Source organism: Oncorhynchus mykiss, chromosome 9 (genome assembly GCF_013265735.2).
Source record: "Oncorhynchus mykiss isolate Arlee chromosome 9, USDA_OmykA_1.1, whole genome shotgun sequence".
Classification (NCBI taxonomy): domain Eukaryota; kingdom Metazoa; phylum Chordata; class Actinopteri; order Salmoniformes; family Salmonidae; genus Oncorhynchus; species Oncorhynchus mykiss.
Window position 1 is genome coordinate 36495508 of NC_048573.1, and position 27501 is coordinate 36523008.

Consider the following 27501-nt stretch of genomic DNA (forward strand, 5'->3'; position numbering starts at 1 on the left):
GGGCGCAGGACAAGGTGGCTGAATGGTTTTGGCGATAGGACTGCAAATCTATTTTGATATGCACTTGTTGGTTCAACGTCGCACAACATTTATTATTTTAGATAACCTGCAGAATGTAGGAGCAATTCTGACTTCCAAGTACAAGGATAATGATTCAAATGTAATACACTTGAAATGACATCCAGCCCCTAAAACAATTAATTCCTCAGGCTCTGCATTGGCCGGGAATCGAACCCGGGTCAACTGCTTGGAAGGCAGCTATGCTCACCACTATACCACCAATGCTATGTGCAGCTCAGTAGCAACATTGAGACATCGACTCATAATTTGACCGTCATTTTGGTGGAAAGTGATAATTCACTTTCACGGTTTAGGTGTATGATTATGGCTTAGGTTGCGAGAGGTCCCTGGTTAAAAAATCTATCATTTTAATCACTACAGGTTACCTTCAGATTAGTCCCGTGACACTTGTTGGGAACGTAGGGCAAAACGGAGAACATTGCGACAAGTGGGGTCACATTAGTTTGTAGCCCAAGATTTTGGATTCTACAAACAGAACTTGGCAACATAGACGGTTGTGACTTCAGACGAGTCTCCTGACACTTGTGGGGGATGTAGAGAAAAATTGAGAATACCACCGTGTTCGTGAGGGTCTCCTCATTCCAGAGAGTGGTCATATGAATTTGTAGGTCAAACGGTTCGGAAGCTAGAGATGTTTTTGTGAGAAGACCGATTATAGGTATTGTCTCATGGTTTGACAAAAACCGATCTAGGTCCACCATCTTTCACTGCAGATATGGAGGGGTAACATAAGCAGTTGTGGAGGATTGAGACGGATACGCCGAGTCTTAATCTCTCTAGTTGAAAACGGATCTATTTGAATGGGTATTTTCAAAATTAATTGACTTTGATTCACGTACCTTTGCGTCATTTGACTCAAAATAAATGAGTTCCATTCTTTTGGAAGTCTTATTTTTTCATTTGTTTTTAAAAAAATGAATTGATCTCATTTTGCACTTTATTAATTTGTAAAAACTCGTCATCATTTTGCTGTCGCGACTGAACAAGACAGAATGTGAAAGACACAGCAGATGAACTACAGAAGATTTGAACTGAAGCATGGTCAAGATTTTGGAAGACTGTTATGCTCACAAGTAAAGCACAAAACACTCACATGATGTTCAATCGTTCCAAGCACCATGGACACGTCAATCGATATCTTCACTGTCATTGCTGCAGAAAGCAAAAAAATAACTTTTTGCATAAGGCTCGTTGGTCTAGGGGTATGATTCTTGCTTAGGGTGCGAGAGGTCCCGGGTTCAAATCCCGGATGAGCCCTTTTGCAGATCCTTGAACAATCTCAGACAGGCAGATCTTGTCAGAACGCCGACTATCACCTCTTGGGCGCAGGACAAGGTGGCTGAATGGTTTTGGCGATAGGACTGCAAATCTATTTTGATAAGCACTTGTTGGTTCAACGTCGCACAACATTTATTATTTTAGATAACCTGCAGAATGTAGGAGCAATTCTGACTTCCAAGTACAAGGATAATGATTCAAATGTAATACACTTGAAATGACATCCAGCCCCTAAAACAAATGAATTCCTCAGGCTCTGCATTGGCCGGGAATCAAACCCGAGTCAACTGCTTGGAAGGCAACTATGCTCACCACTATACCACCAATGCTATGTGCAGCTCAGTAGCAACATTGAGACATCGACTCATAATTTGACCGTCATTTTGGTGGAAAGTGATAATTCACTTTCACGGTTTAGGTGTATGATTATGGCTTAGGTTGCGAGAGGTCCCTGGTTGAAAAATCTATCATTTTAATCACTACAGGTTACCTTCAGATTAGTCCCGTGACACTTGTTGGGAACGTAGGGCAAAACGGAGAACATTGCGACAAGTGGGGTCACATTAGTTTGTAGCCCAAGATTTTGGATTCTACAAACAGAACTTGGCAACATAGACGGTTGTGACTTCAGACGAGTCTCCTGACACTTGTGGGGGATGTAGAGAAAAATTGAGAATACCACCATGTTCGTGAGGGTCTCCTCATTCCAGAGAGTGGTCATATGAATTTGTAGGTCAAACGGTTCGGAAGCTAGAGATGTTTTTGTGAGAAGACCGATTATAGGTATTGTCTCATGGTCTCATTTGACTCAAAATAAATGAGTTCCATTCTTTTGGAAGTCTTATTTTTTCATTTGTTTTTAAAAAAATGAATTGATCTCATTTTGCACTTTATTAATTTGTAAAAACTCGTCATCATTTTGCTGTCGCGACTGAACAAGACAGAATGTGAAAGACACAGCAGATGAACTACAGAAGATTTGAACTGAAGCATGGTCAAGATTTTGGAAGACTGTTATGCTCACAAGTAAAGCACAAAACACTCACATGATGTTCAATCGTTCCAAGCACCATGGACACGTCAATCGATATCTTCACTGTCATTGCTGCAGAAAGCAAAAAAATAACTTTTTGCATAAGGCTCGTTGGTCTAGGGGTATGATTCTTGCTTAGGGTGCGAGAGGTCCCGGGTTCAAATCCCGGATGAGCCCTTTTGCAGATCCTTGAACAATCTCAGACAGGCAGATCTTGTCAGAACGCCGACTATCACCTCTTGGGCGCAGGACAAGGTGGCTGAATGGTTTTGGCGATAGGACTGCAAATCTATTTTGATAAGCACTTGTTGGTTCAACGTCGCACAACATTTATTATTTTAGATAACCTGCAGAATGTAGGAGCAATTCTGACTTCCAAGTACAAGGATAATGATTCAAATGTAATACACTTGAAATGACATCCAGCCCCTAAAACAAATGAATTCCTCAGGCTCTGCATTGGCCGGGAATCAAACCCGAGTCAACTGCTTGGAAGGCAACTATGCTCACCACTATACCACCAATGCTATGTGCAGCTCAGTAGCAACATTGAGACATCGACTCATAATTTGACCGTCATTTTGGTGGAAAGTGATAATTCACTTTCACGGTTTAGGTGTATGATTATGGCTTAGGTTGCGAGAGGTCCCTGGTTGAAAAATCTATCATTTTAATCACTACAGGTTACCTTCAGATTAGTCCCGTGACACTTGTTGGGAACGTAGGGCAAAACGGAGAACATTGCGACAAGTGGGGTCACATTAGTTTGTAGCCCAAGATTTTGGATTCTACAAACAGAACTTGGCAACATAGACGGTTGTGACTTCAGACGAGTCTCCTGACACTTGTGGGGGATGTAGAGAAAAATTGAGAATACCACCATGTTCGTGAGGGTCTCCTCATTCCAGAGAGTGGTCATATGAATTTGTAGGTCAAACGGTTCGGAAGCTAGAGATGTTTTTGTGAGAAGACCGATTATAGGTATTGTCTCATGGTCTCATTTGACTCAAAATAAATGAGTTCCATTCTTTTGGAAGTCTTATTTTTTCATTTGTTTTTAAAAAAATGAATTGATCTCATTTTGCACTTTATTAATTTGTAAAAACTCGTCATCATTTTGCTGTCGCGACTGAACAAGACAGAATGTGAAAGACACAGCAGATGAACTACAGAAGATTTGAACTGAAGCATGGTCAAGATTTTGGAAGACTGTTATGCTCACAAGTAAAGCACAAAACACTCACATGATGTTCAATCGTTCCAAGCACCATGGACACGTCAATCGATATCTTCACTGTCATTGCTGCAGAAAGCAAAAAAATAACTTTTTGCATAAGGCTCGTTGGTCTAGGGGTATGATTCTTGCTTAGGGTGCGAGAGGTCCCGGGTTCAAATCCCGGATGAGCCCTTTTGCAGATCCTTGAACAATCTCAGACAGGCAGATCTTGTCAGAACGCCGACTATCACCTCTTGGGCGCAGGACAAGGTGGCTGAATGGTTTTGGCGATAGGACTGCAAATCTATTTTGATAAGCACTTGTTGGTTCAACGTCGCACAACATTTATTATTTTAGATAACCTGCAGAATGTAGGAGCAATTCTGACTTCCAAGTACAAGGATAATGATTCAAATGTAATACACTTGAAATGACATCCAGCCCCTAAAACAAATGAATTCCTCAGGCTCTGCATTGGCCGGGAATCAAACCCGAGTCAACTGCTTGGAAGGCAACTATGCTCACCACTATACCACCAATGCTATGTGCAGCTCAGTAGCAACATTGAGACATCGACTCATAATTTGACCGTCATTTTGGTGGAAAGTGATAATTCACTTTCACGGTTTAGGTGTATGATTATGGCTTAGGTTGCGAGAGGTCCCTGGTTGAAAAATCTATCATTTTAATCACTACAGGTTACCTTCAGATTAGTCCCGTGACACTTGTTGGGAACGTAGGGCAAAACGGAGAACATTGCGACAAGTGGGGTCACATTAGTTTGTAGCCCAAGATTTTGGATTCTACAAACAGAACTTGGCAACATAGACGGTTGTGACTTCAGACGAGTCTCCTGACACTTGTGGGGGATGTAGAGAAAAATTGAGAATACCACCATGTTCGTGAGGGTCTCCTCATTCCAGAGAGTGGTCATATGAATTTGTAGGTCAAACGGTTCGGAAGCTAGAGATGTTTTTGTGAGAAGACCGATTATAGGTATTGTCTCATGGTCTCATTTGACTCAAAATAAATGAGTTCCATTCTTTTGGAAGTCTTATTTTTTCATTTGTTTTTAAAAAAATGAATTGATCTCATTTTGCACTTTATTAATTTGTAAAAACTCGTCATCATTTTGCTGTCGCGACTGAACAAGACAGAATGTGAAAGACACAGCAGATGAACTACAGAAGATTTGAACTGAAGCATGGTCAAGATTTTGGAAGACTGTTATGCTCACAAGTAAAGCACAAAACACTCACATGATGTTCAATCGTTCCAAGCACCATGGACACGTCAATCGATATCTTCACTGTCATTGCTGCAGAAAGCAAAAAAATAACTTTTTGCATAAGGCTCGTTGGTCTAGGGGTATGATTCTTGCTTAGGGTGCGAGAGGTCCCGGGTTCAAATCCCGGATGAGCCCTTTTGCAGATCCTTGAACAATCTCAGACAGGCAGATCTTGTCAGAACGCCGACTATCACCTCTTGGGCGCAGGACAAGGTGGCTGAATGGTTTTGGCGATAGGACTGCAAATCTATTTTGATAAGCACTTGTTGGTTCAACGTCGCACAACATTTATTATTTTAGATAACCTGCAGAATGTAGGAGCAATTCTGACTTCCAAGTACAAGGATAATGATTCAAATGTAATACACTTGAAATGACATCCAGCCCCTAAAACAAATGAATTCCTCAGGCTCTGCATTGGCCGGGAATCAAACCCGAGTCAACTGCTTGGAAGGCAACTATGCTCACCACTATACCACCAATGCTATGTGCAGCTCAGTAGCAACATTGAGACATCGACTCATAATTTGACCGTCATTTTGGTGGAAAGTGATAATTCACTTTCACGGTTTAGGTGTATGATTATGGCTTAGGTTGCGAGAGGTCCCTGGTTGAAAAATCTATCATTTTAATCACTACAGGTTACCTTCAGATTAGTCCCGTGACACTTGTTGGGAACGTAGGGCAAAACGGAGAACATTGCGACAAGTGGGGTCACATTAGTTTGTAGCCCAAGATTTTGGATTCTACAAACAGAACTTGGCAACATAGACGGTTGTGACTTCAGACGAGTCTCCTGACACTTGTGGGGGATGTAGAGAAAAATTGAGAATACCACCATGTTCGTGAGGGTCTCCTCATTCCAGAGAGTGGTCATATGAATTTGTAGGTCAAACGGTTCGGAAGCTAGAGATGTTTTTGTGAGAAGACCGATTATAGGTATTGTCTCATGGTCTCATTTGACTCAAAATAAATGAGTTCCATTCTTTTGGAAGTCTTATTTTTTCATTTGTTTTTAAAAAAATGAATTGATCTCATTTTGCACTTTATTAATTTGTAAAAACTCGTCATCATTTTGCTGTCGCGACTGAACAAGACAGAATGTGAAAGACACAGCAGATGAACTACAGAAGATTTGAACTGAAGCATGGTCAAGATTTTGGAAGACTGTTATGCTCACAAGTAAAGCACAAAACACTCACATGATGTTCAATCGTTCCAAGCACCATGGACACGTCAATCGATATCTTCACTGTCATTGCTGCAGAAAGCAAAAAAATAAATTTTTGCATAAGGCTCGTTGGTCTAGGGGTATGATTCTTGCTTAGGGTGCGAGAGGTCCCGGGTTCAAATCCCGGATGAGCCCTTTTGCAGATCCTTGAACAATCTCAGACAGGCAGATCTTGTCAGAACGCCGACTATCACCTCTTGGGCGCAGGACAAGGTGGCTGAATGGTTTTGGCGATAGGACTGCAAATCTATTTTGATAAGCACTTGTTGGTTCAACGTCGCACAACATTTATTATTTTAGATAACCTGCAGAATGTAGGAGCAATTCTGACTTCCAAGTACAAGGATAATGATTCAAATGTAATACACTTGAAATGACATCCAGCCCCTAAAACAAATGAATTCCTCAGGCTCTGCATTGGCCGGGAATCAAACCCGAGTCAACTGCTTGGAAGGCAACTATGCTCACCACTATACCACCAATGCTATGTGCAGCTCAGTAGCAACATTGAGACATCGACTCATAATTTGACCGTCATTTTGGTGGAAAGTGATAATTCACTTTCACGGTTTAGGTGTATGATTATGGCTTAGGTTGCGAGAGGTCCCTGGTTGAAAAATCTATCATTTTAATCACTACAGGTTACCTTCAGATTAGTCCCGTGACACTTGTTGGGAACGTAGGGCAAAACGGAGAACATTGCGACAAGTGGGGTCACATTAGTTTGTAGCCCAAGATTTTGGATTCTACAAACAGAACTTGGCAACATAGACGGTTGTGACTTCAGACGAGTCTCCTGACACTTGTGGGGGATGTAGAGAAAAATTGAGAATACCACCATGTTCGTGAGGGTCTCCTCATTCCAGAGAGTGGTCATATGAATTTGTAGGTCAAACGGTTCGGAAGCTAGAGATGTTTTTGTGAGAAGACCGATTATAGGTATTGTCTCATGGTCTCATTTGACTCAAAATAAATGAGTTCCATTCTTTTGGAAGTCTTATTTTTTCATTTGTTTTTAAAAAAATGAATTGATCTCATTTTGCACTTTATTAATTTGTAAAAACTCGTCATCATTTTGCTGTCGCGACTGAACAAGACAGAATGTGAAAGACACAGCAGATGAACTACAGAAGATTTGAACTGAAGCATGGTCAAGATTTTGGAAGACTGTTATGCTCACAAGTAAAGCACAAAACACTCACATGATGTTCAATCGTTCCAAGCACCATGGACACGTCAATCGATATCTTCACTGTCATTGCTGCAGAAAGCAAAAAAATAACTTTTTGCATAAGGCTCGTTGGTCTAGGGGTATGATTCTTGCTTAGGGTGCGAGAGGTCCCGGGTTCAAATCCCGGATGAGCCCTTTTGCAGATCCTTGAACAATCTCAGACAGGCAGATCTTGTCAGAACGCCGACTATCACCTCTTGGGCGCAGGACAAGGTGGCTGAATGGTTTTGGCGATAGGACTGCAAATCTATTTTGATAAGCACTTGTTGGTTCAACGTCGCACAACATTTATTATTTTAGATAACCTGCAGAATGTAGGAGCAATTCTGACTTCCAAGTACAAGGATAATGATTCAAATGTAATACACTTGAAATGACATCCAGCCCCTAAAACAAATGAATTCCTCAGGCTCTGCATTGGCCGGGAATCGAACCCGGGTCAACTGCTTGGAAGGCAGCTATGCTCACCACTATACCACCAATGCTATGTGCAGCTCAGTAGCAACATTGAGACATCGACTCATAATTTGACCGTCATTTTGGTGGAAAGTGATAATTCACTTTCACGGTTTAGGTGTATGATTATGGCTTAGGTTGCGAGAGGTCCCTGGTTGAAAAATCTATCATTTTAATCACTACAGGTTACCTTCAGATTAGTCCCGTGACACTTGTTGGGAACGTAGGGCAAAACGGAGAACATTGCGACAAGTGGGGTCACATTAGTTTGTAGCCCAAGATTTTGGATTCTACAAACAGAACTTGGCAACATAGACGGTTGTGACTTCAGACGAGTCTCCTGACACTTGTGGGGGATGTAGAGAAAAATTGAGAATACCACCATGTTCGTGAGGGTCTCCTCATTCCAGAGAGTGGTCATATGAATTTGTAGGTCAAACGGTTCGGAAGCTAGAGATGTTTTTGTGAGAAGACCGATTATAGGTATTGTCTCATGGTCTCATTTGACTCAAAATAAATGAGTTCCATTCTTTTGGAAGTCTTATTTTTTCATTTGTTTTTAAAAAAATGAATTGATCTCATTTTGCACTTTATTAATTTGTAAAAACTCGTCATCATTTTGCTGTCGCGACTGAACAAGACAGAATGTGAAAGACACAGCAGATGAACTACAGAAGATTTGAACTGAAGCATGGTCAAGATTTTGGAAGACTGTTATGCTCACAAGTAAAGCACAAAACACTCACATGATGTTCAATCGTTCCAAGCACCATGGACACGTCAATCGATATCTTCACTGTCATTGCTGCAGAAAGCAAAAAAATAACTTTTTGCATAAGGCTCGTTGGTCTAGGGGTATGATTCTTGCTTAGGGTGCGAGAGGTCCCGGGTTCAAATCCCGGATGAGCCCTTTTGCAGATCCTTGAACAATCTCAGACAGGCAGATCTTGTCGGAACGCCGACTATCACCTCTTGGGCGCAGGACAAGGTGGCTGAATGGTTTTGGCGATAGGACTGCAAATCTATTTTGATAAGCACTTATTGGTTCAACGTCGCACAACATTTATTATTTTAGATAACCTGCAGAATGTAGGAGCAATTCTGACTTCCAAGTACAAGGATAATGATTCAAATGTAATACACTTGAAATGACATCCAGCCCCTAAAACAAATGAATTCCTCAGGCTCTGCATTGGCCGGGAATCGAACCCGGGTCAACTGCTTGGAAGGCAGCTATGCTCACCACTATACCACCAATGCTATGTGCAGCTCAGTAGCAACATTGAGACATCGACTCATAATTTGACCGTCATTTTGGTGGAAAGTGATAATTCACTTTCACGGTTTAGGTGTATGATTATGGCTTAGGTTGCGAGAGGTCCCTGGTTGAAAAATCTATCATTTTAATCACTACAGGTTACCTTCAGATTAGTCCCGTGACACTTGTTGGGAACGTAGGGCAAAACGGAGAACATTGCGACAAGTGGGGTCACATTAGTTTGTAGCCCAAGATTTTGGATTCTACAAACAGAACTTGGCAACATAGACGGTTGTGACTTCAGACGAGTCTCCTGACACTTGTGGGGGATGTAGAGAAAAATTGAGAATACCACCATGTTCGTGAGGGTCTCCTCATTCCAGAGAGTGGTCATATGAATTTGTAGGTCAAACGGTTCGGAAGCTAGAGATGTTTTTGTGAGAAGACCGATTATAGGTATTGTCTCATGGTCTCATTTGACTCAAAATAAATGAGTTCCATTCTTTTGGAAGTCTTATTTTTTCATTTGTTTTTAAAAAAATGAATTGATCTCATTTTGCACTTTATTAATTTGTAAAAACTCGTCATCATTTTGCTGTCGCGACTGAACAAGACAGAATGTGAAAGACACAGCAGATGAACTACAGAAGATTTGAACTGAAGCATGGTCAAGATTTTGGAAGACTGTTATGCTCACAAGTAAAGCACAAAACACTCACATGATGTTCAATCGTTCCAAGCACCATGGACACGTCAATCGATATCTTCACTGTCATTGCTGCAGAAAGCAAAAAAATAACTTTTTGCATAAGGCTCGTTGGTCTAGGGGTATGATTCTTGCTTAGGGTGCGAGAGGTCCCGGGTTCAAATCCCGGATGAGCCCTTTTGCAGATCCTTGAACAATCTCAGACAGGCAGATCTTGTCCGGAACGCCGACTATCACCTCTTGGGCGCAGGACAAGGTGGCTGAATGGTTTTGGCGATAGGACTGCAAATCTATTTTGATAAGCACTTATTGGTTCAACGTCGCACAACATTTATTATTTTAGATAACCTGCAGAATGTAGGAGCAATTCTGACTTCCAAGTACAAGGATAATGATTCAAATGTAATACACTTGAAATGACATCCAGCCCCTAAAACAAATGAATTCCTCAGGCTCTGCATTGGCCGGGAATCGAACCCGGGTCAACTGCTTGGAAGGCAGCTATGCTCACCACTATACCACCAATGCTATGTGCAGCTCAGTAGCAACATTGAGACATCGACTCATAATTTGACCGTCATTTTGGTGGAAAGTGATAATTCACTTTCACGGTTTAGGTGTATGATTATGGCTTAGGTTGCGAGAGGTCCCTGGTTGAAAAATCTATCATTTTAATCACTACAGGTTACCTTCAGATTAGTCCCGTGACACTTGTTGGGAACGTAGGGCAAAACGGAGAACATTGCGACAAGTGGGGTCACATTAGTTTGTAGCCCAAGATTTTGGATTCTACAAACAGAACTTGGCAACATAGACGGTTGTGACTTCAGACGAGTCTCCTGACACTTGTGGGGGATGTAGAGAAAAATTGAGAATACCACCATGTTCGTGAGGGTCTCCTCATTCCAGAGAGTGGTCATATGAATTTGTAGGTCAAACGGTTCGGAAGCTAGAGATGTTTTTGTGAGAAGACCGATTATAGGTATTGTCTCATGGTCTCATTTGACTCAAAATAAATGAGTTCCATTCTTTTGGAAGTCTTATTTTTTCATTTGTTTTTAAAAAAATGAATTGATCTCATTTTGCACTTTATTAATTTGTAAAAACTCGTCATCATTTTGCTGTCGCGACTGAACAAGACAGAATGTGAAAGACACAGCAGATGAACTACAGAAGATTTGAACTGAAGCATGGTCAAGATTTTGGAAGACTGTTATGCTCACAAGTAAAGCACAAAACACTCACATGATGTTCAATCGTTCCAAGCACCATGGACACGTCAATCGATATCTTCACTGTCATTGCTGCAGAAAGCAAAAAAATAACTTTTTGCATAAGGCTCGTTGGTCTAGGGGTATGATTCTTGCTTAGGGTGCGAGAGGTCCCGGGTTCAAATCCCGGATGAGCCCTTTTGCAGATCCTTGAACAATCTCAGACAGGCAGATCTTGCCGGAACGCCGACTATCACCTCTTGGGCGCAGGACAAGGTGGCTGAATGGTTTTGGCGATAGGACTGCAAATCTATTTTGATAAGCACTTATTGGTTCAACGTCGCACAACATTTATTATTTTAGATAACCTGCAGAATGTAGGAGCAATTCTGACTTCCAAGTACAAGGATAATGATTCAAATGTAATACACTTGAAATGACATCCAGCCCCTAAAACAAATGAATTCCTCAGGCTCTGCATTGGCCGGGAATCGAACCCGGGTCAACTGCTTGGAAGGCAGCTATGCTCACCACTATACCACCAATGCTATGTGCAGCTCAGTAGCAACATTGAGACATCGACTCATAATTTGACCGTCATTTTGGTGGAAAGTGATAATTCACTTTCACGGTTTAGGTGTATGATTATGGCTTAGGTTGCGAGAGGTCCCTGGTTGAAAAATCTATCATTTTAATCACTACAGGTTACCTTCAGATTAGTCCCGTGACACTTGTTGGGAACGTAGGGCAAAACGGAGAACATTGCGACAAGTGGGGTCACATTAGTTTGTAGCCCAAGATTTTGGATTCTACAAACAGAACTTGGCAACATAGACGGTTGTGACTTCAGACGAGTCTCCTGACACTTGTGGGGGATGTAGAGAAAAATTGAGAATACCACCATGTTCGTGAGGGTCTCCTCATTCCAGAGAGTGGTCATATGAATTTGTAGGTCAAACGGTTCGGAAGCTAGAGATGTTTTTGTGAGAAGACCGATTATAGGTATTGTCTCATGGTCTCATTTGACTCAAAATAAATGAGTTCCATTCTTTTGGAAGTCTTATTTTTTCATTTGTTTTTAAAAAAATGAATTGATCTCATTTTGCACTTTATTAATTTGTAAAAACTCGTCATCATTTTGCTGTCGCGACTGAACAAGACAGAATGTGAAAGACACAGCAGATGAACTACAGAAGATTTGAACTGAAGCATGGTCAAGATTTTGGAAGACTGTTATGCTCACAAGTAAAGCACAAAACACTCACATGATGTTCAATCGTTCCAAGCACCATGGACACGTCAATCGATATCTTCACTGTCATTGCTGCAGAAAGCAAAAAAATAACTTTTTGCATAAGGCTCGTTGGTCTAGGGGTATGATTCTTGCTTAGGGTGCGAGAGGTCCCGGGTTCAAATCCCGGATGAGCCCTTTTGCAGATCCTTGAACAATCTCAGACAGGCAGATCTTGCCGGAACGCCGACTATCACCTCTTGGGCGCAGGACAAGGTGGCTGAATGGTTTTGGCGATAGGACTGCAAATCTATTTTGATAAGCACTTATTGGTTCAACGTCGCACAACATTTATTATTTTAGATAACCTGCAGAATGTAGGAGCAATTCTGACTTCCAAGTACAAGGATAATGATTCAAATGTAATACACTTGAAATGACATCCAGCCCCTAAAACAAATGAATTCCTCAGGCTCTGCATTGGCCGGGAATCGAACCCGGGTCAACTGCTTGGAAGGCAGCTATGCTCACCACTATACCACCAATGCTATGTGCAGCTCAGTAGCAACATTGAGACATCGACTCATAATTTGACCGTCATTTTGGTGGAAAGTGATAATTCACTTTCACGGTTTAGGTGTATGATTATGGCTTAGGTTGCGAGAGGTCCCTGGTTGAAAAATCTATCATTTTAATCACTACAGGTTACCTTCAGATTAGTCCCGTGACACTTGTTGGGAACGTAGGGCAAAACGGAGAACATTGCGACAAGTGGGGTCACATTAGTTTGTAGCCCAAGATTTTGGATTCTACAAACAGAACTTGGCAACATAGACGGTTGTGACTTCAGACGAGTCTCCTGACACTTGTGGGGGATGTAGAGAAAAATTGAGAATACCACCATGTTCGTGAGGGTCTCCTCATTCCAGAGAGTGGTCATATGAATTTGTAGGTCAAACGGTTCGGAAGCTAGAGATGTTTTTGTGAGAAGACCGATTATAGGTATTGTCTCATGGTCTCATTTGACTCAAAATAAATGAGTTCCATTCTTTTGGAAGTCTTATTTTTTCATTTGTTTTTAAAAAAATGAATTGATCTCATTTTGCACTTTATTAATTTGTAAAAACTCGTCATCATTTTGCTGTCGCGACTGAACAAGACAGAATGTGAAAGACACAGCAGATGAACTACAGAAGATTTGAACTGAAGCATGGTCAAGATTTTGGAAGACTGTTATGCTCACAAGTAAAGCACAAAACACTCACATGATGTTCAATCGTTCCAAGCACCATGGACACGTCAATCGATATCTTCACTGTCATTGCTGCAGAAAGCAAAAAAATAACTTTTTGCATAAGGCTCGTTGGTCTAGGGGTATGATTCTTGCTTAGGGTGCGAGAGGTCCCGGGTTCAAATCCCGGATGAGCCCTTTTGCAGATCCTTGAACAATCTCAGACAGGGAGATCTTGCCGGAACGCCGACTATCACCTCTTGGGCGCAGGACAAGGTGGCTGAATGGTTTTGGCGATAGGACTGCAAATCTATTTTGATAAGCACTTATTGGTTCAACGTCGCACAACATTTATTATTTTAGATAACCTGCAGAATGTAGGAGCAATTCTGACTTCCAAGTACAAGGATAATGATTCAAATGTAATACACTTGAAATGACATCCAGCCCCTAAAACAAATGAATTCCTCAGGCTCTGCATTGGCCGGGAATCGAACCCGGGTCAACTGCTTGGAAGGCAGCTATGCTCACCACTATACCACCAATGCTATGTGCAGCTCAGTAGCAACATTGAGACATCGACTCATAATTTGACCGTCATTTTGGTGGAAAGTGATAATTCACTTTCACGGTTTAGGTGTATGATTATGGCTTAGGTTGCGAGAGGTCCCTGGTTGAAAAATCTATCATTTTAATCACTACAGGTTACCTTCAGATTAGTCCCGTGACACTTGTTGGGAACGTAGGGCAAAACGGAGAACATTGCGACAAGTGGGGTCACATTAGTTTGTAGCCCAAGATTTTGGATTCTACAAACAGAACTTGGCAACATAGACGGTTGTGACTTCAGACGAGTCTCCTGACACTTGTGGGGGATGTAGAGAAAAATTGAGAATACCACCATGTTCGTGAGGGTCTCCTCATTCCAGAGAGTGGTCATATGAATTTGTAGGTCAAACGGTTCGGAAGCTAGAGATGTTTTTGTGAGAAGACCGATTATAGGTATTGTCTCATGGTCTCATTTGACTCAAAATAAATGAGTTCCATTCTTTTGGAAGTCTTATTTTTTCATTTGTTTTTAAAAAAATGAATTGATCTCATTTTGCACTTTATTAATTTGTAAAAACTCGTCATCATTTTGCTGTCGCGACTGAACAAGACAGAATGTGAAAGACACAGCAGATGAACTACAGAAGATTTGAACTGAAGCATGGTCAAGATTTTGGAAGACTGTTATGCTCACAAGTAAAGCACAAAACACTCACATGATGTTCAATCGTTCCAAGCACCATGGACACGTCAATCGATATCTTCACTGTCATTGCTGCAGAAAGCAAAAAAATAACTTTTTGCATAAGGCTCGTTGGTCTAGGGGTATGATTCTTGCTTAGGGTGCGAGAGGTCCCGGGTTCAAATCCCGGATGAGCCCTTTTGCAGATCCTTGAACAATCTCAGACAGGCAGATCTTGTCGGAACGCCGACTATCACCTCTTGGGCGCAGGACAAGGTGGCTGAATGGTTTTGGCGATAGGACTGCAAATCTATTTTGATAAGCACTTATTGGTTCAACGTCGCACAACATTTATTATTTTAGATAACCTGCAGAATGTAGGAGCAATTCTGACTTCCAAGTACAAGGATAATGATTCAAATGTAATACACTTGAAATGACATCCAGCCCCTAAAACAAATGAATTCCTCAGGCTCTGCATTGGCCGGGAATCGAACCCGGGTCAACTGCTTGGAAGGCAGCTATGCTCACCACTATACCACCAATGCTATGTGCAGCTCAGTAGCAACATTGAGACATCGACTCATAATTTGACCGTCATTTTGGTGGAAAGTGATAATTCACTTTCACGGTTTAGGTGTATGATTATGGCTTAGGTTGCGAGAGGTCCCTGGTTGAAAAATCTATCATTTTAATCACTACAGGTTACCTTCAGATTAGTCCCGTGACACTTGTTGGGAACGTAGGGCAAAACGGAGAACATTGCGACAAGTGGGGTCACATTAGTTTGTAGCCCAAGATTTTGGATTCTACAAACAGAACTTGGCAACATAGACGGTTGTGACTTCAGACGAGTCTCCTGACACTTGTGGGGGATGTAGAGAAAAATTGAGAATACCACCATGTTCGTGAGGGTCTCCTCATTCCAGAGAGTGGTCATATGAATTTGTAGGTCAAACGGTTCGGAAGCTAGAGATGTTTTTGTGAGAAGACCGATTATAGGTATTGTCTCATGGTCTCATTTGACTCAAAATAAATGAGTTCCATTCTTTTGGAAGTCTTATTTTTTCATTTGTTTTTAAAAAAATGAATTGATCTCATTTTGCACTTTATTAATTTGTAAAAACTCGTCATCATTTTGCTGTCGCGACTGAACAAGACAGAATGTGAAAGACACAGCAGATGAACTACAGAAGATTTGAACTGAAGCATGGTCAAGATTTTGGAAGACTGTTATGCTCACAAGTAAAGCACAAAACACTCACATGATGTTCAATCGTTCCAAGCACCATGGACACGTCAATCGATATCTTCACTGTCATTGCTGCAGAAAGCAAAAAAATAACTTTTTGCATAAGGCTCGTTGGTCTAGGGGTATGATTCTTGCTTAGGGTGCGAGAGGTCCCGGGTTCAAATCCCGGATGAGCCCTTTTGCAGATCCTTGAACAATCTCAGACAGGCAGATCTTGTCGGAACGCCGACTATCACCTCTTGGGCGCAGGACAAGGTGGCTGAATGGTTTTGGCGATAGGACTGCAAATCTATTTTGATAAGCACTTATTGGTTCAACGTCGCACAACATTTATTATTTTAGATAACCTGCAGAATGTAGGAGCAATTCTGACTTCCAAGTACAAGGATAATGATTCAAATGTAATACACTTGAAATGACATCCAGCCCCTAAAACAAATGAATTCCTCAGGCTCTGCATTGGCCGGGAATCGAACCCGGGTCAACTGCTTGGAAGGCAGCTATGCTCACCACTATACCACCAATGCTATGTGCAGCTCAGTAGCAACATTGAGACATCGACTCATAATTTGACCGTCATTTTGGTGGAAAGTGATAATTCACTTTCACGGTTTAGGTGTATGATTATGGCTTAGGTTGCGAGAGGTCCCTGGTTGAAAAATCTATCATTTTAATCACTACAGGTTACCTTCAGATTAGTCCCGTGACACTTGTTGGGAACGTAGGGCAAAACGGAGAACATTGCGACAAGTGGGGTCACATTAGTTTGTAGCCCAAGATTTTGGATTCTACAAACAGAACTTGGCAACATAGACGGTTGTGACTTCAGACGAGTCTCCTGACACTTGTGGGGGATGTAGAGAAAAATTGAGAATACCACCATGTTCGTGAGGGTCTCCTCATTCCAGAGAGTGGTCATATGAATTTGTAGGTCAAACGGTTCGGAAGCTAGAGATGTTTTTGTGAGAAGACCGATTATAGGTATTGTCTCATGGTCTCATTTGACTCAAAATAAATGAGTTCCATTCTTTTGGAAGTCTTATTTTTTCATTTGTTTTTAAAAAAATGAATTGATCTCATTTTGCACTTTATTAATTTGTAAAAACTCGTCATCATTTTGCTGTCGCGACTGAACAAGACAGAATGTGAAAGACACAGCAGATGAACTACAGAAGATTTGAACTGAAGCATGGTCAAGATTTTGGAAGACTGTTATGCTCACAAGTAAAGCACAAAACACTCACATGATGTTCAATCGTTCCAAGCACCATGGACACGTCAATCGATATCTTCACTGTCATTGCTGCAGAAAGCAAAAAAATAACTTTTTGCATAAGGCTCGTTGGTCTAGGGGTATGATTCTTGCTTAGGGTGCGAGAGGTCCCGGGTTCAAATCCCGGATGAGCCCTTTTGCAGATCCTTGAACAATCTCAGACAGGCAGATCTTGTCGGAACGCCGACTATCACCTCTTGGGCGCAGGACAAGGTGGCTGAATGGTTTTGGCGATAGGACTGCAAATCTATTTTGATAAGCACTTATTGGTTCAACGTCGCACAACATTTATTATTTTAGATAACCTGTAGAATGTAGGAGCAATTCTGACTTCCAAGTACAAGGATAATGATTCAAATGTAATACACTTGAAATGACATCCAGCCCCTAAAACAAATGAATTCCTCAGGCTCTGCATTGGCCGGGAATCGAACCCGGGTCAACTGCTTGGAAGGCAGCTATGCTCACCACTATACCACCAATGCTATGTGCAGCTCAGTAGCAACATTGAGACATCGACTCATAATTTGACCGTCATTTTGGTGGAAAGTGATAATTCACTTTCACGGTTTAGGTGTATGATTATGGCTTAGGTTGCGAGAGGTCCCTGGTTGAAAAATCTATCATTTTAATCACTACAGGTTACCTTCAGATTAGTCCCGTGACACTTGTTGGGAACGTAGGGCAAAACGGAGAACATTGCGACAAGTGGGGTCACATTAGTTTGTAGCCCAAGATTTTGGATTCTACAAACAGAACTTGGCAACATAGACGGTTGTGACTTCAGACGAGTCTCCTGACACTTGTGGGGGATGTAGAGAAAAATTGAGAATACCACCATGTTCGTGAGGGTCTCCTCATTCCAGAGAGTGGTCATATGAATTTGTAGGTCAAACGGTTCGGAAGCTAGAGATGTTTTTGTGAGAAGACCGATTATAGGTATTGTCTCATGGTCTCATTTGACTCAAAATAAATGAGTTCCATTCTTTTGGAAGTCTTATTTTTTCATTTGTTTTTAAAAAAATGAATTGATCTCATTTTGCACTTTATTAATTTGTAAAAACTCGTCATCATTTTGCTGTCGCGACTGAACAAGACAGAATGTGAAAGACACAGCAGATGAACTACAGAAGATTTGAACTGAAGCATGGTCAAGATTTTGGAAGACTGTTATGCTCACAAGTAAAGCACAAAACACTCACATGATGTTCAATCTTTCCAAGCACCATGGACACGTCAATCGATATCTTCACTGTCATTGCTGCAGAAAGCAAAAAAATAACTTTTTGCATAAGGCTCGTTGGTCTAGGGGTATGATTCTTGCTTAGGGTGCGAGAGGTCCCGGGTTCAAATCCCGGATGAGCCCTTTTGCAGATCCTTGAACAATCTCAGACAGGCAGATCTTGTCGGAACGCCGACTATCACCTCTTGGGCGCAGGACAAGGTGGCTGAATGGTTTTGGCGATAGGACTGCAAATCTATTTTGATAAGCACTTATTGGTTCAACGTCGCACAACATTTATTATTTTAGATAACCTGCAGAATGTAGGAGCAATTCTGACTTCCAAGTACAAGGATAATGATTCAAATGTAATACACTTGAAATGACATCCAGCCCCTAAAACAAATGAATTCCTCAGGCTCTGCATTGGCCGGGAATCGAACCCGGGTCAACTGCTTGGAAGGCAGCTATGCTCACCACTATACCACCAATGCTATGTGCAGCTCAGTAGCAACATTGAGACATCGACTCATAATTTGACCGTCATTTTGGTGGAAAGTGATAATTCACTTTCACGGTTTAGGTGTATGATTATGGCTTAGGTTGCGAGAGGTCCCTGGTTGAAAAATCTATCATTTTAATCACTACAGGTTACCTTCAGATTAGTCCCGTGACACTTGTTGGGAACGTAGGGCAAAACGGAGAACATTGCGACAAGTGGGGTCACATTAGTTTGTAGCCCAAGATTTTGGATTCTACAAACAGAACTTGGCAACATAGACGGTTGTGACTTCAGACGAGTCTCCTGACACTTGTGGGGGATGTAGAGAAAAATTGAGAATACCACCATGTTCGTGAGGGTCTCCTCATTCCAGAGAGTGGTCATATGAATTTGTAGGTCAAACGGTTCGGAAGCTAGAGATGTTTTTGTGAGAAGACCGATTATAGGTATTGTCTCATGGTCTCATTTGACTCAAAATAAATGAGTTCCATTCTTTTGGAAGTCTTATTTTTTCATTTGTTTTTAAAAAAATGAATTGATCTCATTTTGCACTTTATTAATTTGTAAAAACTCGTCATCATTTTGCTGTCGCGACTGAACAAGACAGAATGTGAAAGACACAGCAGATGAACTACAGAAGATTTGAACTGAAGCATGGTCAAGATTTTGGAAGACTGTTATGCTCACAAGTAAAGCACAAAACACTCACATGATGTTCAATCTTTCCAAGCACCATGGACACGTCAATCGATATCTTCACTGTCATTGCTGCAGAAAGCAAAAAAATAACTTTTTGCATAAGGCTCGTTGGTCTAGGGGTATGATTCTTGCTTAGGGTGCGAGAGGTCCCGGGTTCAAATCCCGGATGAGCCCTTTTGCAGATCCTTGAACAATCTCAGACAGGCAGATCTTGTCGGAACGCCGACTATCACCTCTTGGGCGCAGGACAAGGTGGCTGAATGGTTTTGGCGATAGGACTGCAAATCTATTTTGATAAGCACTTATTGGTTCAACGTCGCACAACATTTATTATTTTAGATAACCTGCAGAATGTAGGAGCAATTCTGACTTCCAAGTACAAGGATAATGATTCAAATGTAATACACTTGAAATGACATCCAGCCCCTAAAACAAATGAATTCCTCAGGCTCTGCATTGGCCGGGAATCGAACCCGGGTCAACTGCTTGGAAGGCAGCTATGCTCACCACTATACCACCAATGCTATGTGCAGCTCAGTAGCAACATTGAGACATCGACTCATAATTTGACCGTCATTTTGGTGGAAAGTGATAATTCACTTTCACGGTTTAGGTGTATGATTATGGCTTAGGTTGCGAGAGGTCCCTGGTTGAAAAATCTATCATTTTAATCACTACAGGTTACCTTCAGATTAGTCCCGTGACACTTGTTGGGAACGTAGGGCAAAACGGAGAACATTGCGACAAGTGGGGTCACATTAGTTTGTAGCCCAAGATTTTGGATTCTACAAACAGAACTTGGCAACATAGACGGTTGTGACTTCAGACGAGTCTCCTGACACTTGTGGGGGATGTAGAGAAAAATTGAGAATACCACCATGTTCGTGAGGGTCTCCTCATTCCAGAGAGTGGTCATATGAATTTGTAGGTCAAACGGTTCGGAAGCTAGAGATGTTTTTGTGAGAAGACCGATTATAGGTATTGTCTCATGGTCTCATTTGACTCAAAATAAATGAGTTCCATTCTTTTGGAAGTCTTATTTTTTCATTTGTTTTTAAAAAAATGAATTGATCTCATTTTGCACTTTATTAATTTGTAAAAACTCGTCATCATTTTGCTGTCGCGACTGAACAAGACAGAATGTGAAAGACACAGCAGATGAACTACAGAAGATTTGAACTGAAGCATGGTCAAGATTTTGGAAGACTGTTATGCTCACAAGTAAAGCACAAAACACTCACATGATGTTCAATCGTTCCAAGCACCATGGACACGTCAATCGATATCTTCACTGTCATTGCTGCAGAAAGCAAAAAAATAACTTTTTGCATAAGGCTCGTTGGTCTAGGGGTATGATTCTTGCTTAGGGTGCGAGAGGTCCCGGGTTCAAATCCCGGATGAGCCCTTTTGCAGATCCTTGAACAATCTCAGACAGGCAGATCTTGTCGGAACGCCGACTATCACCTCTTGGGCGCAGGACAAGGTGGCTGAATGGTTTTGGCGATAGGACTGCAAATCTATTTTGATAAGCACTTATTGGTTCAACGTCGCACAACATTTATTATTTTAGATAACCTGCAGAATGTAGGAGCAATTCTGACTTCCAAGTACAAGGATAATGATTCAAATGTAATACACTTGAAATGACATCCAGCCCCTAAAACAAATGAATTCCTCAGGCTCTGCATTGGCCGGGAATCGAACCCGGGTCAACTGCTTGGAAGGCAGCTATGCTCACCACTATACCACCAATGCTATGTGCAGCTCAGTAGCAACATTGAGACATCGACTCATAATTTGACCGTCATTTTGGTGGAAAGTGATAATTCACTTTCACGGTTTAGGTGTATGATTATGGCTTAGGTTGCGAGAGGTCCCTGGTTGAAAAATCTATCATTTTAATCACTACAGGTTACCTTCAGATTAGTCCCGTGACACTTGTTGGGAACGTAGGGCAAAACGGAGAACATTGCGACAAGTGGGGTCACATTAGTTTGTAGCCCAAGATTTTGGATTCTACAAACAGAACTTGGCAACATAGACGGTTGTGACTTCAGACGAGTCTCCTGACACTTGTGGGGGATGTAGAGAAAAATTGAGAATACCACCATGTTCGTGAGGGTCTCCTCATTCCAGAGAGTGGTCATATGAATTTGTAGGTCAAACGGTTCGGAAGCTAGAGATGTTTTTGTGAGAAGACCGATTATAGGTATTGTCTCATGGTCTCATTTGACTCAAAATAAATGAGTTCCATTCTTTTGGAAGTCTTATTTTTTCATTTGTTTTTAAAAAAATGAATTGATCTCATTTTGCACTTTATTAATTTGTAAAAACTCGTCATCATTTTGCTGTCGCGACTGAACAAGACAGAATGTGAAAGACACAGCAGATGAACTACAGAAGATTTGAACTGAAGCATGGTCAAGATTTTGGAAGACTGTTATGCTCACAAGTAAAGCACAAAACACTCACATGATGTTCAATCGTTCCAAGCACCATGGACACGTCAATCGATATCTTCACTGTCATTGCTGCAGAAAGCAAAAAAATAACTTTTTGCATAAGGCTCGTTGGTCTAGGGGTATGATTCTTGCTTAGGGTGCGAGAGGTCCCGGGTTCAAATCCCGGATGAGCCCTTTTGCAGATCCTTGAACAATCTCAGACAGGCAGATCTTGTCGGAACGCCGACTATCACCTCTTGGGCGCAGGACAAGGTGGCTGAATGGTTTTGGCGATAGGACTGCAAATCTATTTTGATAAGCACTTATTGGTTCAACGTCGCACAACATTTATTATTTTAGATAACCTGCAGAATGTAGGAGCAATTCTGACTTCCAAGTACAAGGATAATGATTCAAATGTAATACACTTGAAATGACATCCAGCCCCTAAAACAAATGAATTCCTCAGGCTCTGCATTGGCCGGGAATCGAACCCGGGTCAACTGCTTGGAAGGGAGCTATGCTCACCACTATACCACCAATGCTATGTGCAGCTCAGTAGCAACATTGAGACATCGACTCATAATTTGACCGTCATTTTGGTGGAAAGTGATAATTCACTTTCACGGTTTAGGTGTATGATTATGGCTTAGGTTGCGAGAGGTCCCTGGTTGAAAAATCTATCATTTTAATCACTACAGGTTACCTTCAGATTAGTCCCGTGACACTTGTTGGGAACGTAGGGCAAAACGGAGAACATTGCGACAAGTGGGGTCACATTAGTTTGTAGCCCAAGATTTTGGATTCTACAAACAGAACTTGGCAACATAGACGGTTGTGACTTCAGACGAGTCTCCTGACACTTGTGGGGGATGTAGAGAAAAATTGAGAATACCACCATGTTCGTGAGGGTCTCCTCATTCCAGAGAGTGGTCATATGAATTTGTAGGTCAAACGGTTCGGAAGCTAGAGATGTTTTTGTGAGAAGACCGATTATAGGTATTGTCTCATGGTCTCATTTGACTCAAAATAAATGAGTTCCATTCTTTTGGAAGTCTTATTTTTTCATTTGTTTTTAAAAAAATGAATTGATCTCATTTTGCACTTTATTAATTTGTAAAAACTCGTCATCATTTTGCTGTCGCGACTGAACAAGACAGAATGTGAAAGACACAGCAGATGAACTACAGAAGATTTGAACTGAAGCATGGTCAAGATTTTGGAAGACTGTTATGCTCACAAGTAAAGCACAAAACACTCACATGATGTTCAATCGTTCCAAGCACCATGGACACGTCAATCGATATCTTCACTGTCATTGCTGCAGAAAGCAAAAAAATAACTTTTTGCATAAGGCTCGTTGGTCTAGGGGTATGATTCTTGCTTAGGGTGCGAGAGGTCCCGGGTTCAAATCCCGGATGAGCCCTTTTGCAGATCCTTGAACAATCTCAGACAGGCAGATCTTGTCGGAACGCCGACTATCACCTCTTGGGCGCAGGACAAGGTGGCTGAATGGTTTTGGCGATAGGACTGCAAATCTATTTTGATAAGCACTTATTGGTTCAACGTCGCACAACATTTATTATTTTAGATAACCTGCAGAATGTAGGTGCAATTCTGACTTCCAAGTACAAGGATAATGATTCAAATGTAATACACTTGAAATGACATCCAGCCCCTAAAACAAATGAATTCCTCAGGCTCTGCATTGGCCGGGAATCGAACCCGGGTCAACTGCTTGGAAGGCAGCTATGCTCACCACTATACCACCAATGCTATGTGCAGCTCAGTAGCAACATTGAGACATCGACTCATAATTTGACCGTCATTTTGGTGGAAAGTGATAATTCACTTTCACGGTTTAGGTGTATGATTATGGCTTAGGTTGCGAGAGGTCCCTGGTTGAAAAATCTATCATTTTAATCACTACAGGTTACCTTCAGATTAGTCCCGTGACACTTGTTGGGAACGTAGGGCAAAACGGAGAACATTGCGACAAGTGGGGTCACATTAGTTTGTAGCCCAAGATTTTGGATTCTACAAACTGAACTTGGCAACATAGACGGTTGTGACTTCAGACGAGTCTCCTGACACTTGTGGGGGATGTAGAGAAAAATTGAGAATACCACCATGTTCGTGAGGGTCTCCTCATTCCAGAGAGTGGTCATATGAATTTGTAGGTCAAACGGTTCGGAAGCTAGAGATGTTTTTGTGAGAAGACCGATTATAGGTATTGTCTCATGGTCTCATTTGACTCAAAATAAATGAGTTCCATTCTTTTGGAAGTCTTATTTTTTCATTTGTTTTAAAAAAATGAATTGATCTCATTTTGCACTTTATTAATTTGTAAAAACTCGTCATCATTTTGCTGTCGCGACTGAACAAGACAGAATGTGAAAGACACAGCAGATGAACTACAGAAGATTTGAACTGAAGCATGGTCAAGATTTTGGAAGACTGTTATGCTCACAAGTAAAGCACAAAACACTCACATGATGTTCAATCGTTCCAAGCACCATGGACACGTCAATCGATATCTTCACTGTCATTGCTGCAGAAAGCAAAAAAATAACTTTTTGCAGATGAACTACAGAAGATTTGAACTGAAGCATGGTCAAGATTTTGGAAGACTGTTATGCTCACAAGTAAAGCACAAAACACTCACATGATGTTCAATCGTTCCAAGCACCATGGACACGTCAATCGATATCTTCACTGTCATTGCTGCAGAAAGCAAAAAAATAACTTTTTGCATAAGGCTCGTTGGTCTAGGGGTATGATTCTTGCTTAGGGTGCGAGAGGTCCCGGGTTCAAATCCCGGATGAGCCCTTTTGCAGATCCTTGAACAATCTCAGACAGGCAGATCTTGTCGGAACGCCGACTATCACCTCTTGGGCGCAGGACAAGGTGGCTGAATGGTTTTGGCGATAGGACTGCAAATCTATTTTGATAAGCACTTATTGGTTCAACGTCGCACAACATTTATTATTTTAGATAACCTGCAGAATGTAGGAGCAATTCTGACTTCCAAGTACAAGGATAATGATTCAAATGTAATACACTTGAAATGACATCCAGCCCCTAAAACAAATGAATTCCTCAGGCTCTGCATTGGCCGGGAATCGAACCCGGGTCAACTGCTTGGAAGGCAGCTATGCTCACCACTATACCACCAATGCTATGTGCAGCTCAGTAGCAACATTGAGACATCGACTCATAATTTGACCGTCATTTTGGTGGAAAGTGATAATTCACTTTCACGGTTTAGGTGTATGATTATGGCTTAGGTTGCGAGAGGTCCCTGGTTGAAAAATCTATCATTTTAATCACTACAGGTTACCTTCAGATTAGTCCCGTGACACTTGTTGGGAACGTAGGGCAAAACGGAGAACATTGCGACAAGTGGGGTCACATTAGTTTGTAGCCCAAGATTTTGGATTCTACAAACAGAACTTGGCAACATAGACGGTTGTGACTTCAGACGAGTCTCCTGACACTTGTGGGGGATGTAGAGAAAAATTGAGAATACCACCATGTTCGTGAGGGTCTCCTCATTCCAGAGAGTGGTCATATGAATTTGTAGGTCAAACGGTTCGGAAGCTAGAGATGTTTTTGTGAGAAGACCGATTATAGGTATTGTCTCATGGTCTCATTTGACTCAAAATAAATGAGTTCCATTCTTTTGGAAGTCTTATTTTTTCATTTGTTTTTAAAAAAATGAATTGATCTCATTTTGCACTTTATTAATTTGTAAAAACTCGTCATCATTTTGCTGTCGCGACTGAACAAGACAGAATGTGAAAGACACAGCAGATGAACTACAGAAGATTTGAACTGAAGCATGGTCAAGATTTTGGAAGACTGTTATGCTCACAAGTAAAGCACAAAACACTCACATGATGTTCAATCGTTCCAAGCACCATGGACACGTCAATCGATATCTTCACTGTCATTGCTGCAGAAAGCAAAAAAATAACTTTTTGCATAAGGCTCGTTGGTCTAGGGGTATGATTCTTGCTTAGGGTGCGAGAGGTCCCGGGTTCAAATCCCGGATGAGCCCTTTTGCAGATCCTTGAACAATCTCAGACAGGCAGATCTTGTCGGAACGCCGACTATCACCTCTTGGGCGCAGGACAAGGTGGCTGAATGGTTTTGGCGATAGGACTGCAAATCTATTTTGATAAGCACTTATTGGTTCAACGTCGCACAACATTTATTATTTTAGATAACCTGCAGAATGTAGGTGCAATTCTGACTTCCAAGTACAAGGATAATGATTCAAATGTAATACACTTGAAATGACATCCAGCCCCTAAAACAAATGAATTCCTCAGGCTCTGCATTGGCCGGGAATCGAACCCGGGTCAACTGCTTGGAAGGCAGCTATGCTCACCACTATACCACCAATGCTATGTGCAGCTCAGTAGCAACATTGAGACATCGACTCATAATTTGACCGTCATTTTGGTGGAAAGTGATAATTCACTTTCACGGTTTAGGTGTATGATTATGGCTTAGGTTGCGAGAGGTCCCTGGTTGAAAAATCTATCATTTTAATCACTACAGGTTACCTTCAGATTAGTCCCGTGACACTTGTTGGGAACGTAGGGCAAAACGGAGAACATTGCGACAAGTGGGGTCACATTAGTTTGTAGCCCAAGATTTTGGATTCTACAAACTGAACTTGGCAACATAGACGGTTGTGACTTCAGACGAGTCTCCTGACACTTGTGGGGGATGTAGAGAAAAATTGAGAATACCACCATGTTCGTGAGGGTCTCCTCATTCCAGAGAGTGGTCATATGAATTTGTAGGTCAAACGGTTCGGAAGCTAGAGATGTTTTTGTGAGAAGACCGATTATAGGTATTGTCTCATGGTCTCATTTGACTCAAAATAAATGAGTTCCATTCTTTTGGAAGTCTTATTTTTTCATTTGTTTTAAAAAAATGAATTGATCTCATTTTGCACTTTATTAATTTGTAAAAACTCGTCATCATTTTGCTGTCGCGACTGAACAAGACAGAATGTGAAAGACACAGCAGATGAACTACAGAAGATTTGAACTGAAGCATGGTCAAGATTTTGGAAGACTGTTATGCTCACAAGTAAAGCACAAAACACTCACATGATGTTCAATCGTTCCAAGCACCATGGACACGTCAATCGATATCTTCACTGTCATTGCTGCAGAAAGCAAAAAAATAACTTTTTGCAGATGAACTACAGAAGATTTGAACTGAAGCATGGTCAAGATTTTGGAAGACTGTTATGCTCACAAGTAAAGCACAAAACACTCACATGATGTTCAATCGTTCCAAGCACCATGGACACGTCAATCGATATCTTCACTGTCATTGCTGCAGAAAGCAAAAAAATAACTTTTTGCAGATGAACTACAGAAGATTTGAACTGAAGCATGGTCAAGATTT

General features: G+C 41.4%; 37 non-coding genes across 37 annotated transcripts; 21 read left to right on the forward strand and 16 right to left on the reverse strand.

The window, feature by feature from the left end:
- Window positions 1-213: 213 nt before the first annotated feature.
- trnag-ucc lies at window positions 214-285 on the reverse strand. Its single transcript has one exon. It is a non-coding gene; the product is annotated as a tRNA-Gly (tRNA).
- A 981-nt stretch (window positions 286-1266) lies between these two features.
- Window positions 1267-1338, forward strand: trnap-agg. Its single transcript has one exon. It is a non-coding gene; the product is annotated as a tRNA-Pro (tRNA).
- A 1159-nt stretch (window positions 1339-2497) lies between these two features.
- Window positions 2498-2569, forward strand: trnap-agg. Its single transcript has one exon. It is a non-coding gene; the product is annotated as a tRNA-Pro (tRNA).
- Window positions 2570-3728: 1159 nt separating this feature from the next.
- Window positions 3729-3800, forward strand: trnap-agg. The gene has a single exon. It is a non-coding gene; the product is annotated as a tRNA-Pro (tRNA).
- A 1159-nt stretch (window positions 3801-4959) lies between these two features.
- Window positions 4960-5031, forward strand: trnap-agg. Its single transcript has one exon. It is a non-coding gene; the product is annotated as a tRNA-Pro (tRNA).
- A 1159-nt stretch (window positions 5032-6190) lies between these two features.
- On the forward strand, window positions 6191-6262 carry trnap-agg. The gene has a single exon. It is a non-coding gene; the product is annotated as a tRNA-Pro (tRNA).
- Window positions 6263-7421: 1159 nt separating this feature from the next.
- Window positions 7422-7493, forward strand: trnap-agg. The gene has a single exon. It is a non-coding gene; the product is annotated as a tRNA-Pro (tRNA).
- A 278-nt stretch (window positions 7494-7771) lies between these two features.
- On the reverse strand, window positions 7772-7843 carry trnag-ucc. The gene has a single exon. It is a non-coding gene; the product is annotated as a tRNA-Gly (tRNA).
- Window positions 7844-8652: 809 nt separating this feature from the next.
- On the forward strand, window positions 8653-8724 carry trnap-agg. The gene has a single exon. It is a non-coding gene; the product is annotated as a tRNA-Pro (tRNA).
- Window positions 8725-9002: 278 nt separating this feature from the next.
- On the reverse strand, window positions 9003-9074 carry trnag-ucc. The gene has a single exon. It is a non-coding gene; the product is annotated as a tRNA-Gly (tRNA).
- Window positions 9075-9883: 809 nt separating this feature from the next.
- On the forward strand, window positions 9884-9955 carry trnap-agg. Its single transcript has one exon. It is a non-coding gene; the product is annotated as a tRNA-Pro (tRNA).
- A 279-nt stretch (window positions 9956-10234) lies between these two features.
- Window positions 10235-10306, reverse strand: trnag-ucc. Its single transcript has one exon. It is a non-coding gene; the product is annotated as a tRNA-Gly (tRNA).
- Window positions 10307-11115: 809 nt separating this feature from the next.
- On the forward strand, window positions 11116-11187 carry trnap-agg. The gene has a single exon. It is a non-coding gene; the product is annotated as a tRNA-Pro (tRNA).
- Window positions 11188-11465: 278 nt separating this feature from the next.
- On the reverse strand, window positions 11466-11537 carry trnag-ucc. Its single transcript has one exon. It is a non-coding gene; the product is annotated as a tRNA-Gly (tRNA).
- An 809-nt stretch (window positions 11538-12346) lies between these two features.
- Window positions 12347-12418, forward strand: trnap-agg. The gene has a single exon. It is a non-coding gene; the product is annotated as a tRNA-Pro (tRNA).
- A 278-nt stretch (window positions 12419-12696) lies between these two features.
- On the reverse strand, window positions 12697-12768 carry trnag-ucc. The gene has a single exon. It is a non-coding gene; the product is annotated as a tRNA-Gly (tRNA).
- Window positions 12769-13577: 809 nt separating this feature from the next.
- trnap-agg lies at window positions 13578-13649 on the forward strand. Its single transcript has one exon. It is a non-coding gene; the product is annotated as a tRNA-Pro (tRNA).
- A 278-nt stretch (window positions 13650-13927) lies between these two features.
- Window positions 13928-13999, reverse strand: trnag-ucc. The gene has a single exon. It is a non-coding gene; the product is annotated as a tRNA-Gly (tRNA).
- An 809-nt stretch (window positions 14000-14808) lies between these two features.
- On the forward strand, window positions 14809-14880 carry trnap-agg. The gene has a single exon. It is a non-coding gene; the product is annotated as a tRNA-Pro (tRNA).
- Window positions 14881-15158: 278 nt separating this feature from the next.
- On the reverse strand, window positions 15159-15230 carry trnag-ucc. The gene has a single exon. It is a non-coding gene; the product is annotated as a tRNA-Gly (tRNA).
- An 809-nt stretch (window positions 15231-16039) lies between these two features.
- trnap-agg lies at window positions 16040-16111 on the forward strand. Its single transcript has one exon. It is a non-coding gene; the product is annotated as a tRNA-Pro (tRNA).
- A 278-nt stretch (window positions 16112-16389) lies between these two features.
- trnag-ucc lies at window positions 16390-16461 on the reverse strand. The gene has a single exon. It is a non-coding gene; the product is annotated as a tRNA-Gly (tRNA).
- An 809-nt stretch (window positions 16462-17270) lies between these two features.
- trnap-agg lies at window positions 17271-17342 on the forward strand. Its single transcript has one exon. It is a non-coding gene; the product is annotated as a tRNA-Pro (tRNA).
- A 278-nt stretch (window positions 17343-17620) lies between these two features.
- Window positions 17621-17692, reverse strand: trnag-ucc. Its single transcript has one exon. It is a non-coding gene; the product is annotated as a tRNA-Gly (tRNA).
- An 809-nt stretch (window positions 17693-18501) lies between these two features.
- On the forward strand, window positions 18502-18573 carry trnap-agg. The gene has a single exon. It is a non-coding gene; the product is annotated as a tRNA-Pro (tRNA).
- A 278-nt stretch (window positions 18574-18851) lies between these two features.
- On the reverse strand, window positions 18852-18923 carry trnag-ucc. The gene has a single exon. It is a non-coding gene; the product is annotated as a tRNA-Gly (tRNA).
- Window positions 18924-19732: 809 nt separating this feature from the next.
- trnap-agg lies at window positions 19733-19804 on the forward strand. Its single transcript has one exon. It is a non-coding gene; the product is annotated as a tRNA-Pro (tRNA).
- A 278-nt stretch (window positions 19805-20082) lies between these two features.
- Window positions 20083-20154, reverse strand: trnag-ucc. Its single transcript has one exon. It is a non-coding gene; the product is annotated as a tRNA-Gly (tRNA).
- Window positions 20155-20963: 809 nt separating this feature from the next.
- Window positions 20964-21035, forward strand: trnap-agg. The gene has a single exon. It is a non-coding gene; the product is annotated as a tRNA-Pro (tRNA).
- A 278-nt stretch (window positions 21036-21313) lies between these two features.
- Window positions 21314-21385, reverse strand: trnag-ucc. The gene has a single exon. It is a non-coding gene; the product is annotated as a tRNA-Gly (tRNA).
- Window positions 21386-22194: 809 nt separating this feature from the next.
- On the forward strand, window positions 22195-22266 carry trnap-agg. Its single transcript has one exon. It is a non-coding gene; the product is annotated as a tRNA-Pro (tRNA).
- A 1159-nt stretch (window positions 22267-23425) lies between these two features.
- On the forward strand, window positions 23426-23497 carry trnap-agg. The gene has a single exon. It is a non-coding gene; the product is annotated as a tRNA-Pro (tRNA).
- A 278-nt stretch (window positions 23498-23775) lies between these two features.
- trnag-ucc lies at window positions 23776-23847 on the reverse strand. Its single transcript has one exon. It is a non-coding gene; the product is annotated as a tRNA-Gly (tRNA).
- A 981-nt stretch (window positions 23848-24828) lies between these two features.
- trnap-agg lies at window positions 24829-24900 on the forward strand. Its single transcript has one exon. It is a non-coding gene; the product is annotated as a tRNA-Pro (tRNA).
- Window positions 24901-25178: 278 nt separating this feature from the next.
- On the reverse strand, window positions 25179-25250 carry trnag-ucc. The gene has a single exon. It is a non-coding gene; the product is annotated as a tRNA-Gly (tRNA).
- Window positions 25251-26059: 809 nt separating this feature from the next.
- trnap-agg lies at window positions 26060-26131 on the forward strand. The gene has a single exon. It is a non-coding gene; the product is annotated as a tRNA-Pro (tRNA).
- A 278-nt stretch (window positions 26132-26409) lies between these two features.
- trnag-ucc lies at window positions 26410-26481 on the reverse strand. Its single transcript has one exon. It is a non-coding gene; the product is annotated as a tRNA-Gly (tRNA).
- Between the last annotated feature and the right edge of the window lie 1020 nt (window positions 26482-27501).